This window comes from Camellia sinensis, chromosome 13, assembly GCF_055761805.1.
Source record: "Camellia sinensis isolate YWXY chromosome 13, ASM5576180v1, whole genome shotgun sequence".
Classification (NCBI taxonomy): Eukaryota; Viridiplantae; Streptophyta; class Magnoliopsida; order Ericales; family Theaceae; genus Camellia; species Camellia sinensis.
The window spans coordinates 103,369,431-103,380,449 of record NC_138973.1 but is presented as its reverse complement, the minus strand read 5'-3'; the positions used below and the strand labels follow the sequence as shown (position 1 = coordinate 103,380,449).

Genomic DNA, 11,019 nt, shown 5'->3' with positions numbered 1-11,019 from the left:
TTCATTTCTTCGGCACACAGCCCATTTCATCTTATTATTGACACATATATTCATTCTGAATGCAGGGTGGTTCCCGCAGTGTGCGAGGATATGGTTCCACCATGGCGCGGGATTGGTATGCTGAGCTCCCGGAGGGCGTCAGAGACTTAGTAGACTTGGCGGGGTTTGGCCCCTTCTGTGTCGGGTTGTCACGCTGTCCTGCCAGGAGGACCTTGATGGCAGCTCTGGTAGAGAGATGGTGGGACACCACCAATTCCTTTCATTTCTCTGCTACCGGGGACATGACCATGACCCCTTTTGACTTTGCTGTATTGACCGGCCTTGATGTCGGAGGTTGGGCCATCCCCTACGATGAGGATATGGGCGAGTGGGAGGCCGCCTGGATGTATTTGTTGGGGGCTCGCCCACCTGTTGATAGGGTTTCAGGGAGAGTCAGATACACTTGGTTCTCCTCCCATTTCCGGCGGGCGGAGATGGTGCCCGAGACTCCCGAGGAGACGGAGCAGTATGCCCGTAGTTTCCTGATGTTCCTCTTCGGGACTACCCTGTTCGCCGACAGAGGGAACACCATTGGGCTATACCTGCTGAGCGCTCTAGTCGACCTATCACAGGTCCAGAGATATGATTGGGGTGGCGCCGGCTTGGCTACTCTTTATTTTTACATGAGCGCGACCTCCCGCGGGCGGGGCGATTTGCTTGGCGGCTACTGGAGAGCTTGGGAGGTACTTTCTGTCCCCTTGATTTACATTTCTGCTCTTCATTACTTGTACATTGCACATACAGCGCACTTTTACAATCTGCATTTTGCTCTCAGCATTTCGTACTTACATTCTGTACTGCTTTTCTCAGCTATGGGCTTATGTATACTTCCCATCGTTAGCCCCAGAGCTGGAGGTGGTGGGGATTCCCGTGACCCCATATTCATTGATATTTGAGGGCCCGCACCGGGCGAGGCCTCGAGAGACCCTGGTTCGCCTGCGACAGTACTTCGACACTGTGCGACACTCAGAGGTACTTCAGAACTTTCAGTTCTTTTCATTTTCATCTTTGACTTGCTCTGTATATCCTCGTTTTCTGATTGGTTTATACATTCATCATCCGCAGATTACTTGGCAGCCTTGGGCACCCCTGGGTGATGATCTCCTACTTCAGTATACCGGAGCGTCAGGCATCTCCCGGTATAGGGTCCTGCTCGAAGGGCCAGTCGGCAGAGTCTGGTTCCTGGGGGAGCGCTTTCTGCGCCAGGTACGGGGGTATCTTTCTCAGGATGTTCCCGCGGTACCTCCAGCTAGTATGCGGACCGCTGACAGGCTCTCTTACTCAGAGGTAGTCGGCGCCATGCTGGGCAGCGATGCTTTGCTATATGTTGCGGAGGGGGACTACGCCACCTATCGTCACATATATTTGATGCCTCCATTGACAGAAGCTCGTATTCCGATGATGAGACCTGCCGGTATGCCATCCTCGGACCAGGCTCGGGCTCGAGCTACAGACATCCCTTCTTCTAGCCGGGCTGGCACATCTAGAGGTGGGAGTAGACCAGCTCCCCCGGCTCCGTCGATTCATCCTCATGTCGGATGGCCAGATATGCCCACTGAGTTGATGGCGTGGCAGTACGGGGCTAGCTCCCCGATTCTGATTCCACTAGAGCCTCTGATGCCCAGTGATCGATACGCCATTGATCCGGACTCACCGCCGGTATGCTCCACTTTTCATTCATCATTCAGATGTTTAGACACCCTTCTGTTCACTGATGATTATGAGCTCATTTTTGCAGCCATCGCGAGGGTACATGGAGGAAGTGGTTGGGCTGGTGGCCACGCTCGAGGGCATGGTCCTACGCAGGGAGGCACAGTTGTCTGTCGCGGGCATTCAGGTACCCTTCAGTTTTCTGGCATTTATCATACTTCTGATGACATGCTGATTTCTACTGCATCGATAGACTACTTGTGTAGAGCACATCTGTCACACACCCCACTTGTACACTGTATTTACATGCACCCACTTCATGTAGCCTTTGCTTATATCTGTATCCTGACGTACATATTTGGACTGATGTATTTGAATTGAACTTTTGTTTTCAGATGCCTTCTTGGTCCGGTCAGCCGCAGGCCAGGCCTCCTGGGCCTCATTGGGGAGCTGGGCCATCTGAGCCTTTTCAGGGGGCGGGGTCATCTCGGCCTTCCCGAGGAGTCGGGCCATCTAGGCCTTATCGAGGAGCTCGAGGAGGGCCTGTCCGCAGACGCAGGGCTCATGTTGTGGAGGTGGAGCCTGATGAGGAGGAGGAGGAGGAGGAGGAGGCTACCGACCGTCAGTTCGAGACATCTGTTGAGGAGGGAGGCTCCGGTTTTGGCTCGGGGAACAGAGGCGAGGCTGAGGAGGATCCTGAGGATGACAGCTCCGACTCTGATGATGGTGTGGAGGTTGTCCCGCAAAAGAGGACTAGGCGTGCTTCTCGTTCCCGCTCCCGAGGATTTTGATGCTGCTATTTCCATGCTTTATTTTTCTTTTTACTAGTAGTTTGTAGCACTTTGCATATTGTTAGGCAGTTTTATTTTTGTAAAACTTGTACCTTTATTTGTTGTAAAGCATGATGAAATGAAATAGCTTTTGGAAAGGTGTTTGTATTTTAAACTTTTAGCATCGTATCGCATCATTTACTTTGCACAAAAATGAAATTGAATGGTAATGCGCATTGTGTAATCACCAAGTCAGGTAGTGAACCGACGCAACAAACTAAACAACCCAACTTACTAAGATATAACAGAATCTTTAGCAAGTTTACAACTCGATAAGCAAAAAGCAATAACGCAAATAAACAAAACTTTAACAAAAATTGCTTAAACAGAGAGCAATGACTCAAATACAAAACACGTCCGCTCGACGAACAACTCGATAAGCAAAATGCAACAACTCGATAAGCAAAACTCAACAACAACAAAGTGTACTTCTGACGATCTGGGCATCGGAACGCGTCTGAAATGAAGGCCTTTGACTCTCCCGTTGCATGGAAATGCTTGGAGTTCTCCTTCGAAGAGTAAAACAGGGCCAAGGAGACACACTGCAGCATTGCCAGCCATCCCTGGGAGCTGGCCGGCCATTTTTGCAAAAAGTGAATGGCTGGCCAGCCAGAGATATGCCACGGCATGGAGGACTAGAGAGCTTCTGGCCCCTGCTTCAACCTTCAGTTGCACTTTGTCAGATGAATGCGTGGATTGGCTCAAAGAGGAGGCACAAGTTGGGCCCAGCTTGGCATCAGATGCTCCGTCCAGCTCTGGAAGGGGACACAGAGATACTTGATTCAACTATGCCCCAAATTTATTGCTTATTTAGCATTTTCAAGTTTTCTTTATGACTGTACTAAAATAAGCAACCTCGATTGTAATGCAAGAGCAGGAGAACTCTATTTTGAAATCAATAAAATTGAAAGTTATGGTACTGAAAATTTTCCACTTTTGGTCCAAAAATGGTCTAAGTCGTAAAAAGATTGATTTGAACAAAGTCAACTTTTATTAAAACTTTTCAAAACTATTTTCGATGTGGATCAGAATTGGACACGCCGAAAATCTGTCACTGAGATGCACAACCCCAGATCCCCGCAACTGGAAAGTTGCCCCTAGTCTGAAGAACAATGCGACACTCCATAGCAACGGAAAGTTGCCCCTAGTCTGAAGAACAATGCGGCACTCCATAGCAACGGAAAGTTGCCCCTTGTTTGAGTAACTTTGCACCGTCGCGGCAACGGAAAGTTGCCCCTAGTTTGAACATCACTGTACCGGAGATCAAGATAAATGCTGATGGATGAAGATGACCGAGATGATCAAAATGGACAGAGTTGATCGGGTAAAAGTTTATGGCTGAACTTCAAGGTGAAGCTGCCTACGTATCCCAAAGATGGGAATCAAGCCTTACGTAGTTCAGGCTAAGGTTCACTCGAGTATTTTCACTCTCCTTTTGCGCTCTAACTTTTGCCAAGGCCGCCCTTTGCGGGTTTTCAACCTTGCGAGCTCAATTTTTATATTTTCTAATTTTTTGTGCTCTGAATTTTGCCTAGGTCGCCCTTTCGGGTTTTCGGCCTAGCGAGCCTCTCAAGGATAGTATTTCTTCAACTTGTCCATATTGATCGGTTGTGAGAATTCCAAGCCATCTAGATCCATCAGAACCACAGCCCCACCTGACCAGATAGCTTTGATGATGTAAGGACCAGTCCAATTAGGTTTGAACTTGCCCCTTGGGTCGTGGATGGGAGCTCGGTTATCTTTGAGCACCAAATCTCCCTCTTTCAGATTCCTGGACTTAACTTTCTTGTTGAAAGCCCGGGCGATTCTGCGTTGATAGCCTTGGATGTGGTACAGTGCTTTCAGTCTTCTTTCATCAAAGAGCATGAGTTCTTCGAATCTGCTTTGCTGCCAATCTGCTTCGGCTATCTGGCATTCAGCCAATACTCGTAATGATGGGACCTCAATCTCAATGGGTAGAACAGCCTCCATTCCATAGACCAATGAATATGGAGTTGCTCCAGTAGAAGTTCTGATTGAAGTCCTGTAGCCCCACAGAGCAAATGGCAGCTTGTCTGGCCAATCTCGATAGGTTTCCACCATCTTCTGTAGTATATGCTTGATATTCTTGTTGGCGGCCTCAACTGCTCCGTTGGTCTGTGGCCTGTATGTAGATGACTTATGAAAAGCCACATTGTATTTCTCCAACAAGTCTATCACTTCTTTCTTGAAGTGGGAACCATTGTCTGAAATTATCTCGTTTGGCACTCCGTAGCGACAGATGATGTTGTTTCTGATGAACTTCGCGACATGCGACGCCTTCAACACCGCGTATGATTGGGCCTCAACCCACTTTGTGAAATAATCTATCGCTACTAGGATAAACTCATGCCCGTTTGACCCCTTCGGGGTAACAGCTCCGATCACATCAATTCCCCAGACTGAAAAAGGCCATGGCGAAGTCATGTTGTACAGTTTTGACGGCGGGATGTTCATGCGGTTTGCATGGATTTGACATTTGTGGCATCGCCGAACAAAACCAATGCAATCCTCCTCCATGGTTGACCAGTAGTAGCCCTGTCTGAGGATCTTTCTGGCCAGCATCACTCCATTCATGTGTGCACCGCACTCCCCCCCATGGATGGCTTCCATCAGGCGTTTTGACTCTTCAGCTTCTACACAGAGCTTATGCATTCCTAGATGGCCTCTTTTGTACAACTTTCCCCCGCAGATAACGAACTGAGCAGCCATTCTTCTGACAGCCCTCTTATCTTTGGCATTTGCCCCTAGTGGATACGCCTCTTTTTCCAAGAAGTTCCAGATGTCGTAGTACCAGGGGTTGCTGCCTTGAACCTCATCTATGGCGGAAATCGACTCATATGCCGGCACGAACTTCTGATCAATAATGACTGGACGCATCCGGACTCCGGACGGGATGTCTATCATAGAAGATAGAGTTGCTAGTGAATCTGCAAACCTGTTGTTCTCTCTTACGAGGTGGGTAAAATTTAGCTTCTCAAACCGAGGAATTAGCAAATCCAAGGTTTGGTGGTAGATTATCATCCTTTCCTCCTTAACCTTCCAATCTCCTTTTGCTTGAGACACAACAAGGTTCGAGTCCCCAATGACGTCCAACTGTCTTGCCCCTAGTTCCAGGGCTGCTTCCAGGCCAGCGATACATGCTTCATACTCTGCTTCATTGTTGGAAACCTTGAACCGGAGCTTAAATGCTAAAGGGATACGGGAATCGTCAGGCGCTATCAGCAACACCCCTATTCCATACCCATACTGGTTTGACGCTCCGTCAAAGTACATTGTCCAAGTTTCATCTTCGACGTGCAGAATAGCTTCATCTGGGAATAGATACTCAATCGCTTCATCCCCCTCAACCGGGTGGTCGGCAAGGAACTCCGCTACCGCTCTGCCTTTTACTGACTTGCGCGTTACATACTTCAAATCAAATTCGGAGAGCAACAGCAGCCATCGAGCTAGCCTACCCATAAGTGCTGGTTTCTCGAAGAGATATTTGATGGGATCCAAACGCGAAACCAACATTACTGAGTGGGCTAACAGGTAGTGCCGCAGCTTCCTGGTTGCCCATACCAAGGCCAAACAAGCCTTCTCCAGCGGCGTATAGCGGGTCTCGTAATCTAGCATCTTTTTGCTCAGATAGTAGATGGCTCTTTCCACTTTGTCTTCTGACTCCTGCACAAGCATGCAGCCCATGGTAGTCTCGGTTACCGAAAGATACAGTATCAACGGTCTCCCCGGCTCTGGCGGTGACAACACGGGTGGGTTCTGTAGATACTCCTTGATCTGCTCAAAAGCTGCTTGACATCGGCCGTCCCATTGGAATTTCTTTCCTTTCTTCAGGAGACCAAAAAGTGGTTCACAAGTCAAGGTTAATTTAGAAATAAACCGTCTTATGAATTGCACTTTACCCAGAAAGCCTCGCACCTCCTTTTTCAGTCCTTGGTGGTGGCATTTCTAAGATGGCCTTGATTTTGGAAGGGTCGACCTCGATGCCCCTTTGTGTGATCAGAAACCCTAGCATCTTCCCTGCTGTAACACCAAACGTGCATTTTTGGGGATTCAGTCGCAGCCGAAACTCCTTGATCCTTTGAAAGAATTTTTGTAAGGCGGTGTAGTGGCCCTCTCTATCTTTGGACTTGACAATCATATCGTCCACGTACACCTCGACCTCCTTATGGATCATATCATGCAATATTGTAGTTGCTGCCCGTTGATACGTAGCTCCAGCATTTTTCAACCCGAATGGCATCACTCGATAGCAATATGTCCCCCACGGGGTAGTGAACGCAGTCTTCTCCCGGTCTTCGGGTGCCATCACTATCTGATTATAGCCTGAGAAACCATCCATAAACGAAAGCAAGGCGTGTCCTGCCGTGAAATCCACCAATTCGTCGATGTGCGGCAAGGGGAAGTCGTCCTTCGGACTGGCCCTGTTCAAATCTCTGAAGTCTACACAGACCCGAATTCTGCCGTCCTTCTTCGGCACCGGAACTATGTTGGCCAACCAAGTTGGATATTCAGATACCAGCAGGAACCCTGCGTCAATTTGCTTGGTGACCTCTTCCTTGATTTTGAGAGCCCAGTCAGGGCGAATCCTTCTGAGTTTCTGTTTGACAGGGCGGGCCTCTGGATCAAGAGGGATCCGGTGCTGTACAATCTCAGGATCGATTCCAGGCATGTCTTCATAGGACCATGCGAAAACATCTTTGAAATCTTTTAATAAAGCGACTAAGCGCTCGCGCTCCTCTGAAGACAACGTGGACCCGATCTGGACCAGCCGCGGGTCCTTCTCAGTACCAACATTCACAGTAGTGATTTCATCCATTAAAGGTTTAACAAATCTTTCCTGCTCTTGATCGATTAATCGTTGCAAAACTGGAGGAATTTCTTCCTCGCTGTTTTCATCAAAATTTTGAAAATCCTGATTTAAGCAATAAATCAAAGGCACAGAAAAATACTCGGAAACCACATCCACATCATTCTCATTAAATACTTCCAAGCCGTCAGATTCCTCTGTTACAACAGACTCAAAAGAAAATGAAAAAGACGACCTAGACAGGACTGTGGTATCCGGGTTATCACCCCCAGGAATACCGGACTCAGACTCAGTCGAGCTGGAATCTGATTCCGACGCAGAAGATTCGGTAGAATCAGATTCCGGCTCACTACCTGACCCGGAACTGCTAGATAAAAAGCCTTCTTCATACTGCCAGATGAGAGAAGGTGCGATAGATGCATCCAAGATCGGCGCTGGAAAGCCCGCAGCTATTTCATCTCCAATCACAGAAACCGAAGAGTTATCCCCCAAGCACTCTTGGTCGATCGGAGGATCTGATAGTAGACTCGCCAGTGCTACCCCCATTTCCAGCTCTGTACTCTCAGGATCCACTGCTTCACATTGCTCAACCTCAGTTGGTGGGTCTGTCTGCGCTTCGGCAACGTCATCCCCAGATAATTGTATGTCGAAGAAGATTTCAAAACCAGGCACGCGCTCCCCCTTCGCGTTTAGCCATGGCTCCGGGAAGCCGCAGAATGGAAAATCTTCCCCCTCCCGGACGAAACGTCCGTTTAGGGTACCCCAGATGGGCCTGTGCATTAAATCAAATGGCTTCCCGACCTTCTTTGCCCTGGCCCTTCCGGCCATTTCTTTCCCTTTCCTTACCCAATCCTCCTTGGTGGGCAGATAACCCAGTCCAAAGGCGTGGGGGTTGTGTGGCACTTCGGCCAATATTGAGACGCCTTTCCGGCCGCTTCTCCCTAATCCCATCCCAGGGGTATGCTTTAGCTTGTTCATGAGGTATATGGATTGTGCACTAACATACATGCCCTCATTCGCAGCCATGACATTCTGCACCACTTGAGCCTCGGCCAAAGTGAACCCCGATAAAAATACATCCTCCGTGCCGTGCTCAATCTCCAAGACAGGTGTTGACACCTCCGGCGGCGGATGGATTGATGAATTTCCGAAAACTATCGCTACCCCTTTCCCGTGGGGGTACTTTAGCATCTGATGTAGAGTGGAAGAGACTGCTTTGACCTGGTGCAACCACGGTCGCCCCAAAAGTAAGTTAAAGGTTGCGGGAACATCCAAGATATGAAATTCGATACTGTGTTGTCCTGGACCAACCTTGGTTTGAATTTTAACAGTCCCCATCACTTCTCTGCTGGTATTATCGTATGCTCTGATCACTTGGGTGGTTGGGACGAAATCTACGGGCTTCAACCCGATTGCATATGCCGTTCTGGTCGGGCAGACATTAATCGCAGACCCGGTATCAACAAGTACCACCGGTATCCACTTATCTCTACATTCCACAGAAATATAGAGCGGTTTGTTATGGTTTGTGCCCTCAGGCGGTAGCTCCTTGTCTGAAAAAATTAATGCCGGGGAGCCTCCTCCCGGAAAAACCAGCCCGACCACCTGTTCAGGCGTGGTGTCTATGGAGAGTTTAGACTTGTCCATGGCAGATAGGACAGCTTCTCTGTGTACTCGTGATGCCATTAGCAGTCCCCAGATGGAGATGTCTGCTTGTATTTTCTTTAATTGTTTCAACACAGCCTCGTTTTCGATCTGCTTCTCCTTCTGTCTCTCCGCTTCTCTGTCTTTCCCAGATGCCTCGGGTTGGTCTATTTGTGGGGGCTTGAAGTACCGCCCACTTCTTGTCATGTGGTCCACTTCATCTAGATACCAAGTATCATCCGGTTGGTTATTCCCCCAGTCTTCATCGGTGTGGGCAAGACACAAATCGTCATCTTCCCACCACATTCCACTGGCAGCCAACAGACACCTGTCTGGCTCCGGTCCACTCGCACTCTCAGTGCTCTCTGTCCATATGCTCGCAGCATTGCTTGTCTTTGTGCACACAGCACTTTCAGTCCCCTCAGGGCCTTTTGCCTTTCTGGCTCTCTCAGTTTCCTCAAACTTTCCTTGTTCCAACTGCGTCAGTACAGCTGTTTGTTCAATAGTTCCCACATCCGTAATGCCCATGTCCTGAGCGGAATTCTTAACACCGGCGCTCTCCGGCGGTACAACTTGATTTTCGGCCGTTCCGGCCACAACTGATATTTCTGCCCCTGCCGGGCTCTGTTTTGGTTGAGCTTCCCCTACTGCATCCGGTTGATCTTCGAGCCATCCCGTGGCCTCCTCTGATCCCTCATAATCATTCCAATTAATGGACGCATCCTCCAGCTCCTGATCATCGAGAAATTGCAAGTTAGCAAAGTCCTCTTCTACGGTTGTCGGCTCATCTGCCCATAACTCAGATCCCTCCCCTCGGATCATGCATAGTTCTCCTGTCTCGGGAAATTCTAGACTTAGCCCAATTCGGCTCGTTGATAGGATGTGCTTGCTTGGATCATAGGCTCCCCCGACAAAATTCTGTCCAGTTTCGGATTCAACAATCTCATTTCCTCCCAAAATCTGCCATGCCCTGTCTTCGACGGTCACCACCACTGGTTCTGTTTGGGTTTTGGAGATGTCCACCATGCACAAGAAATCAGTGCAATCGGGAAGGAGCACCTCTGGCTTGGGTAGGTTGGTGGGAGTAATGTAGATACTAGGATCGTAAGACGCGACCCCAGTCTGGATAAAGTTAATTCTTTTGGGAGGAGGAGCTTGGTTATGTGATGGGAGAGGGTTGGTTGTAACATTGGGTTGATCGGGAGGTGCGATCACCTGTTTGTCAATAAGATCTTGGATCTCGTGACGCAGTCTGTAACAACGGTCGGTGTCATGACCGTGTTGTTGGTGGTATGCACAGTATTTTGACGGGTCATATGAGGGGGGAAGTGGATTTGGTAATGGCTTTGGTTCTAGGGGTTTTAAATGATTCTTTCTGATCAGTATTCCTAGAACTTTGGTCAGAGGCATATATAGTGGAGTAAAGGTTCTTTGGCCTCGTGGTTGGAATCGGCTGTTGGCTTGTGTGTTGCTTCCGGACGCGCCGGAGAATGGTGTGGCAGTCATAGGTCTTGGAGGGGGAGGGGGAGTGGTGGTGACCATACCAACTTCCGAGGCTCTCGTATTTGCAGCGCCGCTCGGGCCTGCATTGTTATTGCGATTGAAGGTCCTCCTCGGTTGTTCTCTGTCCTGGTCCAACAGTCCTTGCCTCATAGCATCTTCTATTTGCACCCCCATATCATGTAAATCTGCGAAAGTAGGGAAGGGGACCACAATCATTCTTTGCATTAACTTCGGGTGGAGATTGCGCACAATCATCCGAATTTGATCTCTGTCAGTGGGCCTTAAAGTCATCGTCGACGCCTTGGCCCTCCATCGGATCACAAAGTCCGAGAAAGATTCCTTAGGCTCTTGCCTTGTCGTTTCCAGATCACGGGTTGTGATCTCGATTTGAGTGTTGTATGAATATTGTGTGACAAAGGCCTCAGCCATCTCATCCCAATTCTTTTTCACCTCATCTGATAGCCTTGCGTACCAATGGGAGGCCACACCCGACAGGGTTCGGCCGAATAGTGAGAGCTTCTGTTG

At 49.0% G+C, this 11,019-nt stretch overlaps 1 long non-coding RNA gene across 1 annotated transcript; it reads left to right on the top strand.

Moving 5' to 3' along the window:
- Positions 1-650: 650 nt before the first annotated feature.
- Positions 651-1,448, top strand: LOC145805937 (uncharacterized). Its single transcript, XR_014348282.1, has 3 exons — positions 651-722; positions 850-1,011; positions 1,105-1,448. It is a non-coding gene; the product is annotated as an uncharacterized LOC145805937 (long non-coding RNA).
- The last annotated feature ends 9,571 nt before the right edge of the window (positions 1,449-11,019 follow it).